The following is a 20793-nucleotide window of genomic DNA, read 5'->3' on the forward strand; positions in this document are numbered from 1 at the left end:
ATTATTGGATGCTATGAAGCCGATTAATTGAGAACATAAGTAGAGTAAATGTTTAAATGTTACAATACATAGCACATGCATTCACAGAGCCAAGAGCCTCTGCAGAAGACAATGGGTTTATTCAATAAAGTGATATTAATGGAAATAATATTTGTTCATACACTTTTCTTCAGAACGGTAATCTAAAGCATTGGTATTGTCAAACTCACAATACATATAACACTGGGTCAATTCCAAAAGGACTGTTATGGCTCTGTATTAAATAACATGATAATTATTCTGCATTGCATAGGGGAAAATGATTTCTAATAGAGAAATAGAACCACTGGAAAATAAATCAGTTCAAGTAGTCATGCAGCAGTGCTAAATGTGTCATTCTTTTGTATATGAAAGTTATCATAACTACTACCAAGTGAATTGTGTCAGATCCAATGTAAAAGTATTAAAGCTCAAATTGTATGTGACATTCAAACAATTCTGAAGTTATGTTGTTCTCTTTACAATATTCAGTGCAAAAGTTATATTACTGTCCTGTGCCTTTTCTTGCATAACTGTCATGCAACAATTCAAGGTTGTGCAAAAATTACCCAGGAATACAACTTTTGGTGTCTGAAATATTAAAGATTCCTTTATTCCTAAAGAGAGTGAAGTTACGTTACAGCTCATACAGCTCATGCATCAGAAATCATTGTCTAGCCCTAGTCTTCAGCATAATATTAAAATTAATCAGACTATATGGACAAAGGTATTGGGATACCTACACATAGCACTGACAGGAGCTTTTATGACATCCCAAGGCCTTATGCACATGACTGTATTTTGTATCTGTGTATGATCTGCATTTTTTGTGGATTGCACATGGAACTATTCATTTGTATGGGTCTGAAAAAAAAAATAGCATATGGATGTCATCTATGTGCTGTCCGCATACGTATGTCCATTATACAAATTATAGAACTTGTCATATTCTTGTCTGTATTGTAGCATTTTCTAGTAATGGGAGTGAGAAAAATGTGGATTGCACACGGAAGACAAGTTGGTTCCCCTTGGCAGCTAAAACATTTTCCACCCTTTTGGAAAGGCTTTCTACAAGATTTTGGAGTGTGTCTGTAAGAACTGTTGCCCATTCATCCAGAAGAGCTTTTGCGAGGTCAGACACTGAAGATGGATGAGAGGGCCTGGCTTGCAATCTCCATTCGAGTTCATCCCGAAGGTGTCTGATGGGGTTGAGGTCGGGGCTTTGTGTGGGCCAGTCGATTTCTTACACACCAGACTCACCCAACTAGGTATTTATGGACCTTGCTTTGAGCACTGGGTCACAGTCATGACGGAACAGAAAACAACCTTCCCCAATCTGTTCCCACATATTTGGAAGCATACAATTGTCCAGAATGTCTTGGTATATTAATCGATTAAGGTTTCCCTTCACTGGAACTAAGGGACCTAGGCCAACCCCTAAGAAACAACCCCATAGCATTATCATCCTCCACTAAAATTTATAGTTGGTAGTTAGGCAGGTAACATTTTACTAGACTCGTCCATCAGAGTGCCAGATAGAAAAGTCTGATTCATCACTCCACAGGACATGTTTCCACTGCTCCAGAGTCCAGTCACGGGGGGCTTTACACCACTCCATCTGATGATTGGCATTTTGCTGGAAGATGTAAGGCTTGCATGCAGATACTCGGCCATGGAAACCCATGCCATGAAGTTCCCGGTGCACAGTTGTTGTTCTGATTTTAATGCCAGTGGAGGTTTGCAGTTGTTGAATCAGCAGAGCGTTGGTGACTTTTATGCACTATGCGCCTCCTCACACAGTGACCATTCTCTGAAACTGTACAAGGTCTTCACTTTGTGGCTGAGTTGCTGTGGTTCCTAAATGCTTTTGCAATAATATCACTCACAGGTGATGGTGCAATACTCTATCTAGAATGGAAGAAATTTCACAAACTATTACAGTACCTCGTTGCTATTCACTGAGCTCTGTAGAATGCGCCATTCTTTCACAAATGTCTGTAATGGCAGACTACTTGACTAGGGACTGGATTTTATACACCTGTGGCAATGGGACAGAATAAAACACCTGAATTCAGTGATTATGTGTGTAATGTGTGACTCAATACTTTTTTGTAGTGTATGTAGCTCTAGGCCAGGGATGGCCAACCTGCGGCTCTCCAGCTGTTGTAAAACCACAATTCCCACCATGCTCTGCTGTAGGCAGTCTGGGCATGCTGGGAGATGTAGTTTTGCAACAGCTGGAGAGCCGCAGGTTGGCCATGCCTGCTGTAGGCTATATGCACACAGTGTTTGTAAAACAGCATGAGGAGACTCCGTCATGCTGTATTAGGGAGCTGTAGGTGCAATGTGTGCAATGGTATGGTGACATAAAGGCATCATATTACAGAAAACATCTCTGTAATGCAGCATCTGATGGAATAAAAAGCTTTTTGTTTTCTTGTGGACGTAATCTTGTGAAAATGGAGGAATACAGAGGTGCAGTAAGGGACCATAGATTTTTATGGGTGTTGAATTGAGACTCTATACAATAATGTAATATGGTTATGTCCATACACATTAGATTAACGTTGCCCGAATCTGCGAGTAGGATGGGCAAATTATCTTATCTGTATGAAACATTCAACAACGTTCATTAGGCAGATATCGGGGAAATAAAAACCTATCCTTTTGAGCTCAGGGAATAAAGGCCAGCACCAGAAGTATCCAGCAGTGCATTCATGACAATGAGCCAAATGGGCCAATCATTGCAAAGAAATGTTCACAATAATCTTTAGACCAAACATTGACCTGTCTAACCACTCTACCGATCAGAATACTCATTTGTCTGCTAATCAGATTTTTATATGAGCATTTAACATGCTTGCTGTTCTGCAGAAGTTCCCAAGAAATGGTCTGCCGACGACAGGACTATGTACAAGCAGATTGTCGGGAAGGAAGTGATGATGACGAGATTTACATACATCGATCTCCATCTCCTCCAGAGTATGGGAAAGAGCCATCGCTAATGCCATTGCTCTGCCCCATAAAGACTTGTTGTTTCCCGGCATCAGATCTGCCACGGGGAAACAAGGATTTTTGTGCTGCACTAATGATCCAATTACAGGATGAACGAGCGTATCATTTGTTAGTTGGTAGTCGGCGGTAAATATACACTGCCAGATCATCACTAACGAGCATTACTATGAACTCTCATTAGAGATGATCTATTCATTTCTCGGCCCATGTAAAGGGCCCTTTAATGTAAAGTTTACTTAGGGCTAACAATCGTGTTAACTATTATTCATCCCCATGCACTTTCCACCAGTCCTTGTCATGTAAAGGGGAGTCAGGAGAAATAACTTTCAACCCAACCGCTATTTATTATGTATGGGCAGCTTAAAAGGCATCTGTCACTAGGATAATTAGGCACAATGCCTGGTAGGGCTACCTCAGTAAAATTGATGCCTACCTTTCTTCTTCCAATCTGATGTGACATTTCAGAGAAAAACTGCTTTAGGACATATGTTAATGAGGTCAAATTTGCACCAATGGAATATAGCCATTTTTCTCTAAAATGCTACAACGGAGAGGGAAAGGTATACATTGATTTACTGAGGCAGCTGAACAAGGTGTTGTGCTTGGTTTGATGCTGATTATCGTAGTGACAGAATCATTTTAATATTTTATGGTATTATTTTTTTTATAATTGGTTTATTACTAGAGTTGAGCGAACACCTGGATGTTAGGGTTCGACGGGATCGACCGAACGTCACAAAAAAGTTCAAGTTCAGGACCCGAACTTGACCCCGAACCCCATTGAAGTCAATGGGGACCCAAACTTTTGAGCACTAAAATGGCTGTAAAAATGTTATGGAAAGGGCTGGAGGGCTGCAAATGGCATCAAAATGTGGTTAAGAGCATGGCAACAAATGTGGATAGGGAAATGACTTTAAATAACATAAAATATGTAAAAATAAAAAATTATAATCTTGATCTAGGAGGACGAGGTCCATATGGAGTAGGAGGTTGAGGAGGCAGTGGATGTGGTGGTAGTGGGTGGAAGCGGTGGTAGAGGAGGTAGCCTACACAGTTTTTTTTGTTTTGCATTTATTTTTTATTTTTTTAAATTAGGGTACACCCCAAAACATTGGGAAATATAACCTGTGGAAACCCCCTCCAGTTGTGCTAAAAACACGTTCAGACAATACACTGGCTGCAGCGCAGGCCAGTACCTCCAAGGGGTAAAGGGCAAGCGCAGGCCATGTGCCAAATTTGGAGACCCAGAAGTTGCAGGGGCTGACCCCTGTCAGTCAGTTCACGTAGGCGTGTGCACACTTACTGCCCCACCATGTTGCATGTCCCATGATGTTCACGATCCAATTTGATATCTGCTCTATCAACTTTCGAAGTTCTTTTATGCGCCTACCATGGTGATCATGGGTGGCGGGGAATCAGGGTTCCAGGCCTGAGAGGGAGCTTGAGAAAAGGATACCACATGCAAGGGAGGTGAATGGATGAAATTAAATGTAATCGAGCGGAAATGTGGGACAAAGTATTGAAGCATAAGCTTCCAAGTTAAGGAGGGGGCGCGCAGCAATTACCCACTAGCGACTCGGGGAGGTAGTGACGATAAATAATAATACAGGACTCAATAACTTGAGTCCTGTATAATTTTTTATTAATCATTCCAATAACAGGGCATCTTAAGATGCCCTGTTATTGGAATGATTAATAAAAAATTATAGGGAATGTCACTGGGGTATTTTGGATTTGTAAACGTTAGCCAGGAGAGGCCCTGCTGCCGCTTTGTTGACTCTAGCTAACTTCTGCCTGATCGCACGCCCCTGTGACGTCCACCATCCATTTAGATATCTTCTCTATCAACTTTCAGTGTTCTTTACTGAGCCTACCATGCTGATCACGGTTATTGGCGAATCAGGGTTCCACGCCGGAGAGGGAGAGTGAGAAAGAGAGACCACATCCAAGGGAGGATTCATTTTTTTCAAATGTAAAATTATAGATCGGAAATATGGGACAAATTATTAAAGCGTAAAAGTGGAACAACTTTTTAAAGTTTAAGCATTGAATGAAAGGATGTGGCGCGCATCAATTAATGAAGAATTTCTTCAATTTTATTCCCTGTCAACTATGCATAGCAGGTGTTTCTATCCGGCATAATTTTAAAAATGTCACCTGACAATGTAATTGACGATTTTTTTAAATTTATGTTCCTATCACCTAGGTAGAGGTGCCCCAGTGACATCCACCATCCATTTGGATATCTTCTCTATCAACTTTCGATGTTCTTTTCTGAGCCTACCATGTTGATCACGGTTATCGGCGAATCAGAGTTCCACACCGGAGAGGAAGCGTGAGAAAGAGAAACCACATTTAGGGGAGATAAATGTATTTTAAAAAATTTGGATCGAGCGGAAATATGGGGAAAGTTATTGAGGCGCAAATGTGGGACAAATTACAGAAGCGCAAATGTGGGAAAAGTTATTGAAGCGCAAATGTTGTACAAATTAGTAAAGCGAAATGTGGGACAAATTATTGAAGCGCAAATGTGGTACAACTTGTTAAAGTTTAAGCATTGAATGAAAGGATATGGCGCGCATAAATTAATGATGAATTTCTTAAATTTTATTCCATGTCAACTATGCAGAGCAGGGGTTTATTCACATCTAAAATTGTAAAATGTCAACCCAAGAATGTAACAGAAAAATTACAGAAATTTGCTAACCTGTCTACTTGGTAGAGCAGGGGTCTATGACAGAAAAAAATTGTTTATTGACACCCGAAAATGTAAAAGAAAAATTATTGAAATTTATTAAGCTGTCAACTAGGTAGAGGAGGGGTATATTACACCCAAAAATTTGTGAACTTCACCCAAAAATGTAACAGACAATTTTTTAATGGCCTAAACGGGTAAAAATGCTCCAAACCCAGACACTGTAGCTTGTCTATAACTGGGGGAGCAATTCCTCAGAATGCGGTCTGCAGACAACGGCAATCACCAGCAAAAAATGCGTACAATGGAGGATGCCGGGGCGGACTGCATGCACCACAAGAACATCTTACACAAAATGATACATTGTGCAGATGAAAAAATATACATACAAAAAATCACTGCAAAAAAATGCACCAAAATGATACACAACTGACAATACTAGCTAGTTCCTCAGGCCGATGTTAAAAGCTGAGAACTTTGCTAATATCTTCCAGTCAGGAACATATCGGAGCCCCTCATGCACCACGTCAGTGTCTCAACACGCATGGGGTCCTACCACTCAACTGCCCGTGGTGTGTGAACAAGGTCTGAATCAGTGCTAGAAACCAACTCACAGCCAGGCCCTCACATGCCTCCATAGTGGTATCACCAATGCACTGTGAGGTAGACTAAAGCTGTGAGCCGCACCCACAACAGACCATGTGACACAGAAGCTACCAGGTGCAAGAGAATGTTACCAACAAAATAAAGTGGCACATTCCATACACATAAAGAAAAAAACTCACTGAAAAAAAGTGACCTAAACAGGTAAAAATGCTCCAAACCCAGACTCTGTAGTGTGTCTATAACCGGGGAAGCAATTCCTCAGAATGCGGTCTGCAGACAACTGCAATCCCCAGTAAAAAATGCGTACAATGGAGGATGCCAGGGCGGACCGCATGCACCACAAGAACATCTTACACAAAATGGTACATTGTGCAGATAAAAAAATATACATATAAAAGTCACAGCAAAAAAAATAAAAACATTTTGCAGTGATTTTTTTTTCTACTAGGTATAGCAGTGGTACATCACATCCAAAAATTGGTGAATTTCACCCAAAAATGTAACTGACAATTTATTTAATTTTTTTACCGGTCTACTAGGTATAGCAGCGGTACTTCAGACACATATGCTAATAATGGCAACTCGGTTATACTAGGCGTGGATTTGTATTTCTACTGGGCGCGGTTATCTTCTCCCTGGCTGCGAGCGTATCCAATCAGAGCGCCCCACTCTTAGCCAGGGTGAAGGAGCTCAAGTTCTCGCAGGAGAAGGAGCTGCAATCAGTGGGGGCTGCACTATAAGGTAGGATAATTAGATTAAGGATATCCAGGTGAAAGGTCCTCTTTAAAGGGTTTGTCTCACTTCAGCAAATAGCATTTATTATGTAGAGGAAAGTTAATAGAAGGCACTTACTAATATATTGTTATTATCCATATAGCTTCCTTTTCTGGCTGGAGTCATTTTTCCATCACCTTATACAATGCTCGTTTCCATGGTTACGACCACCCTGCTATCCATCAGTCATAGTCGTGCTTGCACATTATACAAAAAAGCGTAAGCCTCTCTGGCGGTCGGGTCTGTGGGAGTGGGCGTAGGCCAGTGCTTTTTCCTATAGTGTGCAAGCACACCCACCTCTACTGGATTACACGGTGGTCATAACGATGAAAATGAGCAGGATATAATGTGATGGAAAAATGAATCCTTCCAGCAAAGGAGGCAATATGGATAATTACAATACATCAGTAAGTGCCTTGTATTAAGTTCCTCTACTTAAAGAGGACCTTTCACTAGAATAAAAAATCTAAACTAAGCATACAGACATGGAGAGCGGCGCCCAGGGATCTCCCTGCACTTACTATAATCCATGGGCGCCCAGTTGAGCCGAAAATATGAAGATACCAGGAGAACAGAGTGGCGCCCAGGGATAATAGTAAGTGCAGGGAGATCCCTGGGCGCCGCTCTCCATGTCTGTATGCTTAGTTTAGATTTTTTATTCTAGTGAAAGGTCCTCTTTAACCGCCTCCGGACCGCCTAACGCAGATCTGCGGTCCAGAGGCGGCAGCTCTGCGCAGAGTGACGCATATACGCGTCATCTCGCGAGAGCCGAGACATCCTGTGAACGCGCGCACACAGGCGCGCGCGTTCGCAGGAACTGAAGGTAAGAGACAGGATCTCCAGCCTGCCAGCGGCGATCGTTCGCTGGCAGGCTGGAGATGTGATTTTTTTTAACCCCTAACAGGTATATTAGACGCTGTTTTGATAACAGCGTCTAATATACCTTCTACCTGGTCCTCTGGTGGTCCCTTTTGTTTGGATCGATCACCAGAGGACACAGGTAGCTGTGTAAAGTACCACAAAACACTACACTACACTACACCCCCCCTGTCACTTATTAACCCCTTATGAACCCCTGATCACCCCATATAGACTCCCTGATCACCCCCCTGTCATTCATCACCCCCCTGTCATTCATCACCCCCCTGTAAGGCTCCATTCAGATGTCCGTATGATTTTTACGGATCCACGGATACATGGATCGGATCCGCAAAACACATACGGACGTCTGAAAGAAGCCTTACAGGGGGGTGATCAATGACAGGCGGGTGATCACCCATATAGATTCCCTGATCACCCCCTGTCATTGATCACCCCCCTGTCATTGATCACCCCCCTGTAAGGCTCCATTCAGATGTCCGTATGATTTTTACAGATCCACGGATACATGGATCGGATCCGCAAAACGCATACGGACGTCTGAATGGAGCCTTACAGGGGGGTGATCAATGACAGGCGGGTGATCACCTTTATAGATTCCCTGATCACCCCTGTCATTGATCACCCCCCTGTCATTGATCACCCCCTTGTCATTGATCACCCCCCTGTAAGGCTCCATTCAGATGTCCGTATGATTTTTACAGATCCACGGATACATGGATCGGATCCGCAAAACACATACGGATGTCTGAATGGAGCCTTACAGGGGGGTGATCAATGACAGGCGGGTGATCACCCATATAGATTCCCTGATCACCCCCTGTCATTGATCACCCCCCTGTAAGGCTCCATTCAGACGTCCGTATGATTTTTACGGATCCACGGATACATGGATCGGATCCGCAAAACGCATACGGACGTCTGAATGGAGCCTTACAGGGGGGTGATTAATGACAGGGGGGTGATCACCTCATATACACTCCCTGATCACCCCCTGTCATTGATCACCCCCCTGTAAGGCTCCATTCAGACGTCCGTATGCGTTTTGCGGATCCGATCCATGTATCCGTGGATACGTAAAAATCATACAGACGTCTGAATGGAGCCTTACAGGGGGGTGATCAATGACAGGGGGGTGATCACCCCATATAGACTCCCTGATCACCCCCCTGTCATTGATTACCCCCTGTAAGGCTCCATTCAGACATTTTTTTTGGCCCAAGTTAGCGGAATTTTTTTTTTTTTTGTTTTTGTTTTTTCTTACTAAGTCTCATATTCCACTAACTTGTGTCAAAAAATAAAATCTCACATGAACTCACCATACCCCTCACGGAATCCAAATGCGTAAAATTTTTTAGACATTTATATTCCAGACTTCTTCTCACGCTTTAGGGCCCCTAAAATGCCAGAGCAGTATAAATACCCCACATGTGACCCCATTTCGGAAAGAAGACACCCCAAGGTATTCCGTGAGGGGAATATTGAGTCCATGAAAGATTAAAATTTTTGTCCCAAGTTAGCGGAAAGGGAGACTTTGTGAGAAAATACAAAAAAAAAAAAAATTTCCGCTAACTTGTGCCAAAAAAAATAAATTTGGTGAACTCGCCATGCCCCTCATTAAATACCTTGGGGTGTCTTCTTTCCAAAATGGGGTCACATGTGGGGTATTTATACTGCCCTGGCTTTTTAGGGGCCCGAAAGCGTGAGAAGAAGTCTCGGATCCAAATGTCTAAAAATGCCCTCCTAAAAGGAATTTGGGCCGCTTTGCGCATCTAGGCTGCAAAAAAGTGTCACACATCTGGTATCGCCGTACTCAGAAGAAGTTGGGGAATGTGTTTTGGGGTGTCATTTTACATATACCCATGCTGGGTGAGATAATATCTTGGTCAAATGCCAACTTTGTATAAAAAAGATGGGAAAAGTTGTCTTTTGCCAAGATATTTCTCTCACCCAGCATGGTATATGTAAAATGACACCCCAAAACACATTCCCCAACTTCTCCTGAGTACGGCGATACCAGATGTGTGACACTTTTTTGCCGCCTAGGTGGGCAAAGGGGCACACATTCCAAAGAGCACCTTTAGGATTTCACAGGTCATTTTTTACACATTTTGATTTCAAACTACTTACCACACATTAGGGCCCCTAGAATGCCAGGGCAGTATAACTACCCCACAAGTGACCCCATTTTGGAAATAAGACACCCCAAGGTATTCCGTGAGGGGCATGGCGAGTTCCTAGAATTTTTTTTTTCTGTCACAAGTTAGCAGAAAATGATGATTTTTTTTTTTCTTACAAAGTCTCATATTCCACTAACTTGTGACAAAAAATAAAAAATTCTAGGAACTCGCCATGCCCCTCACAAAATACCTTGGGGTGTCTTCTTTCCAAAATGGGGTCACTTGTGGCGTAGTTATACTGCCCTGGCATTCTAGGGGCCCTAATGTGTGGTAAGTAGTTTGAAATCAAAATGTGTAAAAAATGACCTGTGAAATCCTAAAGGTGCTCTTTGGAATGTGTGCCAATGGAATGTGTACAGGGGGGTGATCAATGACAGGCGGGTGATCACCTTTATAGATTCCCTGATCACCCCTGTCATTGATCACCCCCCTGTCATTGATCACCCCCTTGTCATTGATCACCCCCCTGTAAGGCTCCATTCAGATGTCCGTATGATTTTTACAGATCCACGGATACATGGATCGGATCCGCAAAACACATACGGATGTCTGAATGGAGCCTTACAGGGGGGTGATCAATGACAGGCGGGTGATCACCCATATAGATTCCCTGATCACCCCCTGTCATTGATCACCCCCCTGTAAGGCTCCATTCAGACGTCCGTATGATTTTTACGGATCCACGGATACATGGATCGGATCCGCAAAACGCATACGGACGTCTGAATGGAGCCTTACAGGGGGGTGATTAATGACAGGGGGGTGATCACCTCATATACACTCCCTGATCACCCCCTGTCATTGATCACCCCCCTGTAAGGCTCCATTCAGACGTCCGTATGCGTTTTGCGGATCCGATCCATGTATCCGTGGATACGTAAAAATCATACAGACGTCTGAATGGAGCCTTACAGGGGGGTGATCAATGACAGGGGGGTGATCACCCCATATAGACTCCCTGATCACCCCCCTGTCATTGATTACCCCCTGTAAGGCTCCATTCAGACATTTTTTTTGGCCCAAGTTAGCGGAATTTTTTTTTTTTTTGTTTTTGTTTTTTCTTACTAAGTCTCATATTCCACTAACTTGTGTCAAAAAATAAAATCTCACATGAACTCACCATACCCCTCACGGAATCCAAATGCGTAAAATTTTTTAGACATTTATATTCCAGACTTCTTCTCACGCTTTAGGGCCCCTAAAATGCCAGGGCAGTATAAATACCCCACATGTGACCCCATTTCGGAAAGAAGACACCCCAAGGTATTCCGTGAGGGGAATATTGAGTCCATGAAAGATTAAAATTTTTGTCCCAAGTTAGCGGAAAGGTAGACTTTGTGAGAAAATACAAAAAAAATAAAAAATTCCGCTAACTTGTGCCAAAAAAAATAAATTTGGTGAACTCGCCATGCCCCTCATTAAATACCTTGGGGTGTCTTCTTTCCAAAATGGGGTCACATGTGGGGTATTTATACTGCCCTGGCTTTTTAGGGGCCCGAAAGCGTGAGAAGAAGTCTCGGATCCAAATGTCTAAAAATGCCCTCCTAAAAGGAATTTGGGCCGCTTTGCGCATCTAGGCTGCAAAAAAGTGTCACACATCTGGTATCGCCGTACTCAGAAGAAGTTGGGGAATGTGTTTTGGGGTGTCATTTTACATATACCCATGCTGGGTGAGATAATATCTTGGTCAAATGCCAACTTTGTATAAAAAAGATGGGAAAAGTTGTCTTTTGCCAAGATATTTCTCTCACCCAGCATGGTATATGTAAAATGACACCCCAAAACACATTCCCCAACTTCTCCTGAGTACGGCGATACCAGATGTGTGACACTTTTTTGCCGCCTAGGTGGGCAAAGGGGCACACATTCCAAAGAGCACCTTTAGGATTTCACAGGTCATTTTTTACACATTTTGATTTCAAACTACTTACCACACATTAGGGCCCCTAGAATGCCAGGGCAGTATAACTACCCCACAAGTGACCCCATTTTGGAAATAAGACACCCCAAGGTATTCCGTGAGGGGCATGGCGAGTTCCTAGAATTTTTTTTTTCTGTCACAAGTTAGCAGAAAATGATGATTTTTTTTTTTCTTACAAAGTCTCATATTCCACTAACTTGTGACAAAAAATAAAAAATTCTAGGAACTCGCCATGCCCCTCACAAAATACCTTGGGGTGTCTTCTTTCCAAAATGGGGTCACTTGTGGCGTAGTTATACTGCCCTGGCAATTTAGGGGCCCATATGTGTGAGAAGTAGTTTGCAATCAAAATGCGTAAAAAATGGCCGCTGAAATCCGAAAGGTGCACTTTGGAATATGTGCCCCTTTGCACATCTAGGCTGCAAAAAAGTGTCACACATCTACACATAACTACCCCACAAGTGACCCCATTTTGGAAAGAAGACACCCCAAGGTATTTTGTGATGGGCATAGTGAGTTCATGGAAGTTTTTATTTTCTGTCACAAGTTAGTGGAATATGAGACTTTGTAAGAAAAAAAAATCAAAAAAGAAATCATCATTTTCCGCTAACTTGTGACAAAAAATAAAAAGTTCTATGAACTCACTATGCCCATCAGCGAATACCTTAGGGTGTCTACTTTCCGAAATGGGGTCATTTGTGGGGGTTTTCTACTGTCTGGGCATTGTAGAACCTCAGGAAACATGACAGGTGCTCAGAAAGTCAGAGCTTCTTCAAAAAGCGGAAATTCACATTTTTGTACCATAGTTTGTAAACGCTATAACTTTTACCCAAACCATTTTTTTTTTTGCCCAAACATTTTTTTTATCAAAGACATGTAGAACAATAAATTTAGCGAAAAATTTATATATGGATGTGGTTTTTTTTTTGCAAAATTTTACAGCTGAAAGTTAAAAATGTCATTTTTTTGCAACAAAATCATTAAATTTTGATTAATAACAAAAAAAGTAAAAATGTCAGCAGCAATGAAATACGACCAAATGAAAGCTCTATTAGTGAGAAGAAAAGGAGGTAAAATTCATTTGGGTGGTAAGTTGCATGACCGAGCAATAAACGGTGAAAGTAGTGTAGTGCAGAAGTGTAAAAAGTGGCCTGTTCATTAAAGGGATTCTGTCACCTCCCCTCAGCCAAAAAACGATTTAAAAGCAGCCATGCAGCACAGCTTACCTGGATTAAGCTGTGCTCTTTTATCTTGAAATCCGTTCAGCAGTTACTGCAAAAAACGACTTTGATCGATAAGGAAATGTGTCCTGAAGGTGCCCAGAGGGGCGTTTTTTTCTTCTTAGTGAGCCCAGTACCGCCCCTCTTTCAGTGCCCAGCCCGCCTTCCTTGCACTGTCTAACCGCCGCCCCAGCCTGCCACAGCCTCCCCTCCCTCTCCTCCCCCTCCCTCACGCCGAACGAAGTCTCGCACAGGCGCAGTACCCACTGAGGGCTGCGCCTGTGCGATCATCAGGAGACTGAGGGCGGCAGCTTCATCTTCGTCACTGGGCATGCGCCGAGCCCAGTGACGTCCGATGTTAGCTCTTTCCCTCAGTCAGCCTGGTAGGAAGCGCAGAGGATTGCCGATCGGCTGCTGCACCCTGCGCTTTCTCCAGTCTGCCTGCCACAGTGAAGACGGCCAGCGATTTCTTTCCCCACCCTCCCTTCAGGAAAGAAATAAGTATTTGTTGGTGCGAATTAGGTATTATTATATTAAGTAAAGCTTTACTGAATTTATACATTTTCACTGAGCAAAAACAAATACTTATTTCTTTCCTGAAGGGAGGGTGGGGAAAGAAATCGCTGGCCGTCTTCACTGTGGCAGGCAGACTGGAGAAAGCGCAGGGTGCAGCAGCCGATCGGCAATCCTCTGCGCATCCTACCAGGCTGACTGAGGGAAAGAGCTAACATCGGACGTCACTGGGCTCGGCGCATGCCCAGTGACGAAGATGAAGCTGCCGCCCTCAGTCTCCTGATGATCGCACAGGCGCAGCCCTCAGTGGGTACTGCGCCTGTGCGAGACTTCGTTCGGCGTGAGGGAGGGGGAGGAGAGGGAGGGGAGGCTGTGGCAGGCTGGGGCGGCGGTTAGAAAGTACAAGGAAGGCGGGCTGGGCACTGAAAGAGGGGCGGTACTGGGCTCACTAAGAAGAAAAAAACGCCCCTCTGGGCACCTTCAGGACACATTTCCTTATCGATCAAAGTCGTTTTTTGCAGTAACTGCTGGACGGATTTCAAGATAAAAGAGCACAGCCTAATCCAGGTAAGCTGTGCTGCATGGCTGCTTTTAAATCGTTTTTTGGCTGAGGGGAGGTGACAGAATCCCTTTAAGGGGGTTTCAGCTAGCGGGGTTGAAGTGGTTAATAAATGCTATTTGCTGAAGTGAGACAACCCCTTTAACTGTTCACAGTAACTGTAATTTTGACCAGGGGTTCCCAAACTTTAGCATGACACTGTATGCATTACTAAAGGTAGCCATACACATTAGTCTAAAGTTAATCAAAATGAACATTTTCAATCAAAACAAATGTTTGTCTGTTGGAATCTAACAAGGAACAATCATTTTAGCAGATTGTTGATAGACTAGTATCATTTGCAAAGAAGTTGACCTTGTTCAATATTTTCATCTAATAGTTGGACAAAATATCTTTTATCCAAATAAAGATTGTGAATGAAAGATCTTTCTTTGAAAGAACATTCACAGAATTTTTTTTTGTCCATCACCCAGTGACAATGAACATATATGGCCAGTTTAAACAACTGTAATGGTCTATATGGAATAAAATGTGTATGGCCGTGTCAGCAAAACAAACATTCATCAGATGTTTTTTCTGTTAATTTCCATCTAAAGTGTATGGCCTCTTTAAACCTTTTAAATATATGAAGGTTAGAGATAAGCACATTTCTTAAAATTCTTGTGTCCGATTCAGCAAATCCAAATCAATACTACCTAAACCATATATGCTCCAATTGTTCTGAACATTAGTGTATATAACAGTCTCCTAGGACTTATGATTTTTCTGAAAATAATATGAGAATAAACACGAGCCCTAGACGACCAGAGAAAAAGAAAGTGAGAGACCGACACATAATATTTCTCTGAGTGAGATGTGCAAGTCAGATTTCCTTCTAAAAGGAGTACTGAGTGTCTCAAGAGAACATTGCCCTGGTTAGCTGAGTGGCCCTAGGATGCTCTTGGGGGTGCTCTTTCTCATTAGAGAGACCACCATCATTAGGCACCAAATAGACTTAGAGACTGGTTAGCACGCATGATGAGCCAGGCAACACTGCCTGGGTTTCTGGAGAAAATATATGCAAATTAGCATATCTTACATCTGCTGGCATCAGATAGGCTTAGTGTTCTTTTCTTTTTGAAGAAAAGCTAATTTCCATGGGTTTCTGGTAAAGATATTCCAATTAGTTTTCCTTCCAGAAAGAAAGACTAAACCTAGTATTACTAAGCCAAATATTACCTCTCTCTATATACAAATCACAAGGAATTCAGGATGAATTCTGAATTAGTAGAATGGATTCGCTCATCTCTAATAATGCTGTAGGCCGGTAAGTAGACACTGGTCCACTCATTATGTCATCTTGAAATTGGCACTGCTAGCACTGATAGTAATTATCCTATTGTCACAGGGCGCCAGCTTCACGCTCCTTCCCTTCAGTGCTGCCGTCACCCTGCGATTAGTTCGGAGCAAGGATGTGCGCTGCGTCCTCCAGAGCAATGGGGGGGGGGGGGAGAGGACCCGGCCGCGCAAGCCTCCTTAGTGTGGCCGGCGTCCTCCGCTCCCATGGTTACTGTGAGGAGTATGAGCGCCGAACTGGGCACTTGGCACTCAGCAGTATGCAGGGGGATGAGTCATGTGACGCTGGCCACGTCACATGACTCATTCTCTCCCCTGTTTAACAGGTAGCCTTCTGGCCACAGGTTGCCTGTGATTAAGGTCCTATACCTTGTGTATATTCCTCTTTGACATTGCTGCTTGGTATTTTTTTACTTCGTCCCTTGCTTGCTCCTTTTGTCCGGTCGCATCTCCTAGTATTAGACTTCTGCTTGACCTTTGACTTGTTCTCGCTTGCTCCCTGTGTCTTACTTGCTACTCCTGGTATTTACTCCCGGTTTGTACATTGACGCTGCTTCTGCTTGTTCCCTGGTACCGCCTTGACCTCCTGGTTTTGACCTTGCTAGTTTGACCTCTCTGTGTTTGTCTGTTTTGTTTGTCTCTCCCACACTTACTCAGGTTAGGGATCGCTGCCCAGTTTCGCACCGTTACCTAGGACAGGTAAGTGCAAGTAGGCAGGGACAGAGGTGTGGTTGGAGTCAGTTTTGCACCTTCCTCACCCCCTTCTCGTGAAACCTATATTCAACAATTCTACTAACGATATCGTCGGACTGTCAATGACTGAGCAGTTCAAAAAAATATTTAACCAGTTAACCCCTTCAGGACCTTGGACGAGTATACTCGTCCTGGAGCAAGGGTACTTAGCGCTCCAGGACGAGTATACTCGTCCTGGCATTAAACTGTCACCATGTCTGCAGACATGGTGACAGCCCTGAGTGCCGGCTGTTACACACAGCCAGGCACTCAGGCTCAATGCCGAGGGGGGTCCTGTGACCCCCCCCCCCATATCGGCGATCGCTGCAAACCGCAGGTCAATTCAGACCTGCGGTTTGCAGCACTTTATGTAGTTTCTGATCCCTGCGGTCCCTGACCGCAGGGATCAGAAACTTATAAATGGCCAAAGTTAAATTTTTTTACCCCCCCCCCCTGCACCCCTGAATGCAATTATGACGGTGGGGTGCAGGGGGGTGGTTTGTGGGCGTTTTTTGGGGGGCGGCAGTTGCGGGAGGCGGCAGTTGCGGGAGGCGGGCGGTGCGGCAGGCGGAATCGCGATCCCCCGCCTCCCGCTAAATTTTCATTGGTGTCCAGTGGTACCAGAGTGTCAGCACATTGCTGACACTCTGGTATAAATGGCTGACATCGCTGCGATGTCAGCCGTTTAGCCGTTTCACCCTTTCCGGACCGCGGTATGGAAAGGGTTAAGTCAGGGAGCTCCCCCCCTCTGCCATCGGGGGGCTGCTGTGCCTTTGCAGCCCCCAGATGGATGGGGGGACAGAGGGAGGGAGCTCCCCTCCTTCCCCTTCCCCGTCTGCTCAGTTGTGGCAGACGGGGAAGGTTCCCATGGCAACAGGACGCCTTCTCAGGCGTCCTGCTATCCATGGTGCTAAACAGATCTATGCTAAAAGCATAGATCTGTTCAGTGTAAGTAAAATGAAGTACAGTACAATATATATTGTACTGTACTGTATTACACAGACATCAGACCCACTGGATCTTCAAGAACCAAGTGGGTCTGGGTCCCAAAAATGTAAAAAAAGATAATAAAATCAATTAATCACTGAATAAAAAAATAAATAAAAAATACACTACACATATTAGGTATCGCCGCGTCCGTAACGACCTGATCTATAAAACGGTCATGTTACTTTCCCCGCACGGTGAACGCCATAAAAATAAAAAAATAAAAACTATCAGGAAATTAAAATTTTGCCCACCTTACTTCCCCAAAAAGGTAATAAAAGTGATCAAAAGAGTCGCATGTACGCCGAAATAGTACAATCAAACCGTCACCTCATCCCGCAAAAAATGAGCCCCTACATGAGACAATGGCCCAAAAAATAAAAAAACTATGGGGACACTTTAACATGATTTTTTTTTTTGTTTCAAAAATGATATTATTGTGTAAAACTTACATAAATAAAAAAAAGTATACCTATTAGGTATCGCCGCGTCCGTATCGACCAGCTCTATAATAATATCACATGAGCTAACCCCTCAGATGAACACCGTAAAAAATAAAAAATAAAAACTGTGCTAAATAAAAAAAACATTGTCACCTTATATCACAAAAAGTGTAATAGCAAGCGATCAAAAAGTCATATGCACCCCAAAATAGCGCCAATCAAACCGTCATCTCATCCCGCAAAAATCATACCCTACCCAAGATAATTGCCCAAAAACTGAAAAAATTATGGCTCTTAGACTATGGAAACACTAAAAGATTAAAAAAATTTTGTTTCAAAAATGAAATCATTGTGTAAAACTTACATAAATAATAAAAAGTATACATATTAGGTATCGCCGCGTCCGTATCGACCGGCTCTATAAAAATATCCCATGAGCTAACCCCTCAGGTGAACACCGTAATAAAATAAAAATAAAAACGGTGTAAAAAAAGCAATTTTTTGTCATCCTATGTAACAAAAAGGGTAATAGCAAGCGATCAAAAATTCATATGCACCCCAAAATAGTGCCAATAAAACCGTCATCTCATCCCACAAAAAATGAGACTCTACTTTAGATATTCGCCCAAAAACTGAAAAAACTATGGCTCTCAGACCATGGATACACTAAAACATATTTTTTTTGTTACAAAAATGAAATCATTGTGTAAAACTTACATAAATAAAAAAATTGTATACATATCAGATATCGCCGCGTCCGTGACAACCTGCTCTATAAAAATACCACATGATCTAACCTGTCAGATGAATGTTGTAAATAACAAAAAAAAGTTGCCAAAAAAGCTATTTCCTGTTTTTCTTGCCTCACAAAAAGTGTAATATAGAGCAACCAAAAATCATATGTACCCTAAACTAGTACCAACAAAACTTCCACCCTATCCCGTAGTTTCTAAAATGGGGTCACTTTTTTGGAGTTTTTACTCTAGGGGTGCATCAGGGGGGCTTCAAATGGGACATATTGTAAAAAAAACAGTCCAGCAAAATCCAGCCTTCCAAAAACCGTATGGCATTCCTTTCCTTCTGCGCTCTGCCGTGTGCCCGTACAGCGGTTTACGACCACATATGGGGTGTTTCTGTAAACTACAGAATCAGGGCCATAAATAATGAGTTTTGTTTAGCTGTTAACCCTTGCTATGTAACTGGAAAAAAATAGTAAAATGGAAAATTTGCCCAAAAATTTTAATTCTGAAACTCTTGTGGAACACCTAAAGGGTTAATGACATTTGTAAAATCAGTTTTGAATACCTTGAGGGGTGTAGTTTCTTAGATGGAGTCACTTTTATGGAGTTTCTTTTCTAGGGGTGCATCAGGGGGGCTTCAAATGGGACACACAGCGGGGCGTAGAGTGAAAGGTGCGCCGTTTGGTTTTTGGAAGCCAGATTTTGCTGGACTGTTTTTTTGACACCATGTCCCATTTGAAGCCCCCCTGATGCACCCCTAGAGTAGAAACTCCATAAAAGTGACGCCATCTAAGAAACTACACCCCTCAAGGTATTTAAAACTGATTTTACATAAATGTTTAACCCTTTAGGTGTTGCACAAGATTTAATGGAAAATAGAGATACAATTTCCAAATTTCACTTTTTTGGCAGATTTTCCATTTTAATATTTTTTTTCCAGTTACAAAGAAAGTGTTAACAGCCAAACAAAACTCATTATTTATGGCCCTAATTCTGTAGTTTACAGAAACACCCCATATGTGGTCGTAAACTGCTGTACGGGCACACGGCAGAGCGCAGAAGGAAAGGAATGCCATACGGTGTTTGGAAGGCTGGATTTTGCTGGACTGTTTGTTTTTTACACCATGTCCCATTTGAAGCCCCCCTGATGCACCCCTAGAGTAGAAACTCAAAAAAAGAAACTACGGGATAGGGTGGCAGTTTTGTTGGTACTAGTTTAGGGTACATATGATTTTTGGTTGCTCTATATTACACTTTTTGTGCGGCAAGGTAACAAGAAATACCTTTTTGGCACAGTTTTTTTTTGTTATTTACAACATTCATCTGACAGGTTAGATCATGTGGTAATTTTATAGAGCAGGTTGTCACGGATGCGGCGATACATAATATGTATACAATTTTTTTTATTTATGTAAGTTTTACACAATGATTTCATTTTTAAAACAAAAAAAGTTTTAGTTTCTCCATAGTCTAAGAGCCATAGTTGTTTCAGTTTTTGGGAGATTATCTTAAGTAGGGTCTCATTTTTTGCGGGATGAGATGACGGTTTGATTGGCACTATTTTGGGGTGCATACGATTTTTTGATCGCTTGCTATTACACTTTTTGTGACGTAAGATGACAAAAAATTGCTTTTTTTACACCGTTTTTATTTTTATTTTTTTACGGTGGTCACCTGAGGGGTTAGGTCATGTGATATTTTTATAGAGCCGGTCCATACGGACGCGGCAATACCTAATATGTATACTTTTTTTGTAATTTATGTAAGTTTTACACAATGATTTCATTTTTGAAACAAAAAAAATGATGTTTTAGTGTTTCCATAGTCTAAGAGCCATAGTTTTTTCAGTTTTTGGGCAATTATCTTCAGTAGGGTCTCATTTTTTGCAGGATGAGATGACGGTTTGATAGTTACAATTTTGGCGTGCATGCGACTTTTTTGATCACTTTTATTACCTTTTTTTGGGAAGTAAGGTGGGCAAAATTTCAATTTTATCATAGTTTTAAATTTTTTTTTTTTATGGCGTTCACCGTTCGGGTAAAGTAACATGACCGTTTTATAGATCAGGTCGTTACGGACGCGGCGATACCAAACATGTGTAGGGAATTTAATTTTTTTCATTTTTAATCGGTGATAAATTTGTTTTTTGATTTTTACTTTTTTTTTACTTTTTTTT

This window comes from Bufo gargarizans, chromosome 8, assembly GCF_014858855.1.
Source record: "Bufo gargarizans isolate SCDJY-AF-19 chromosome 8, ASM1485885v1, whole genome shotgun sequence".
Taxonomy (NCBI): domain Eukaryota; kingdom Metazoa; phylum Chordata; class Amphibia; order Anura; family Bufonidae; genus Bufo; species Bufo gargarizans.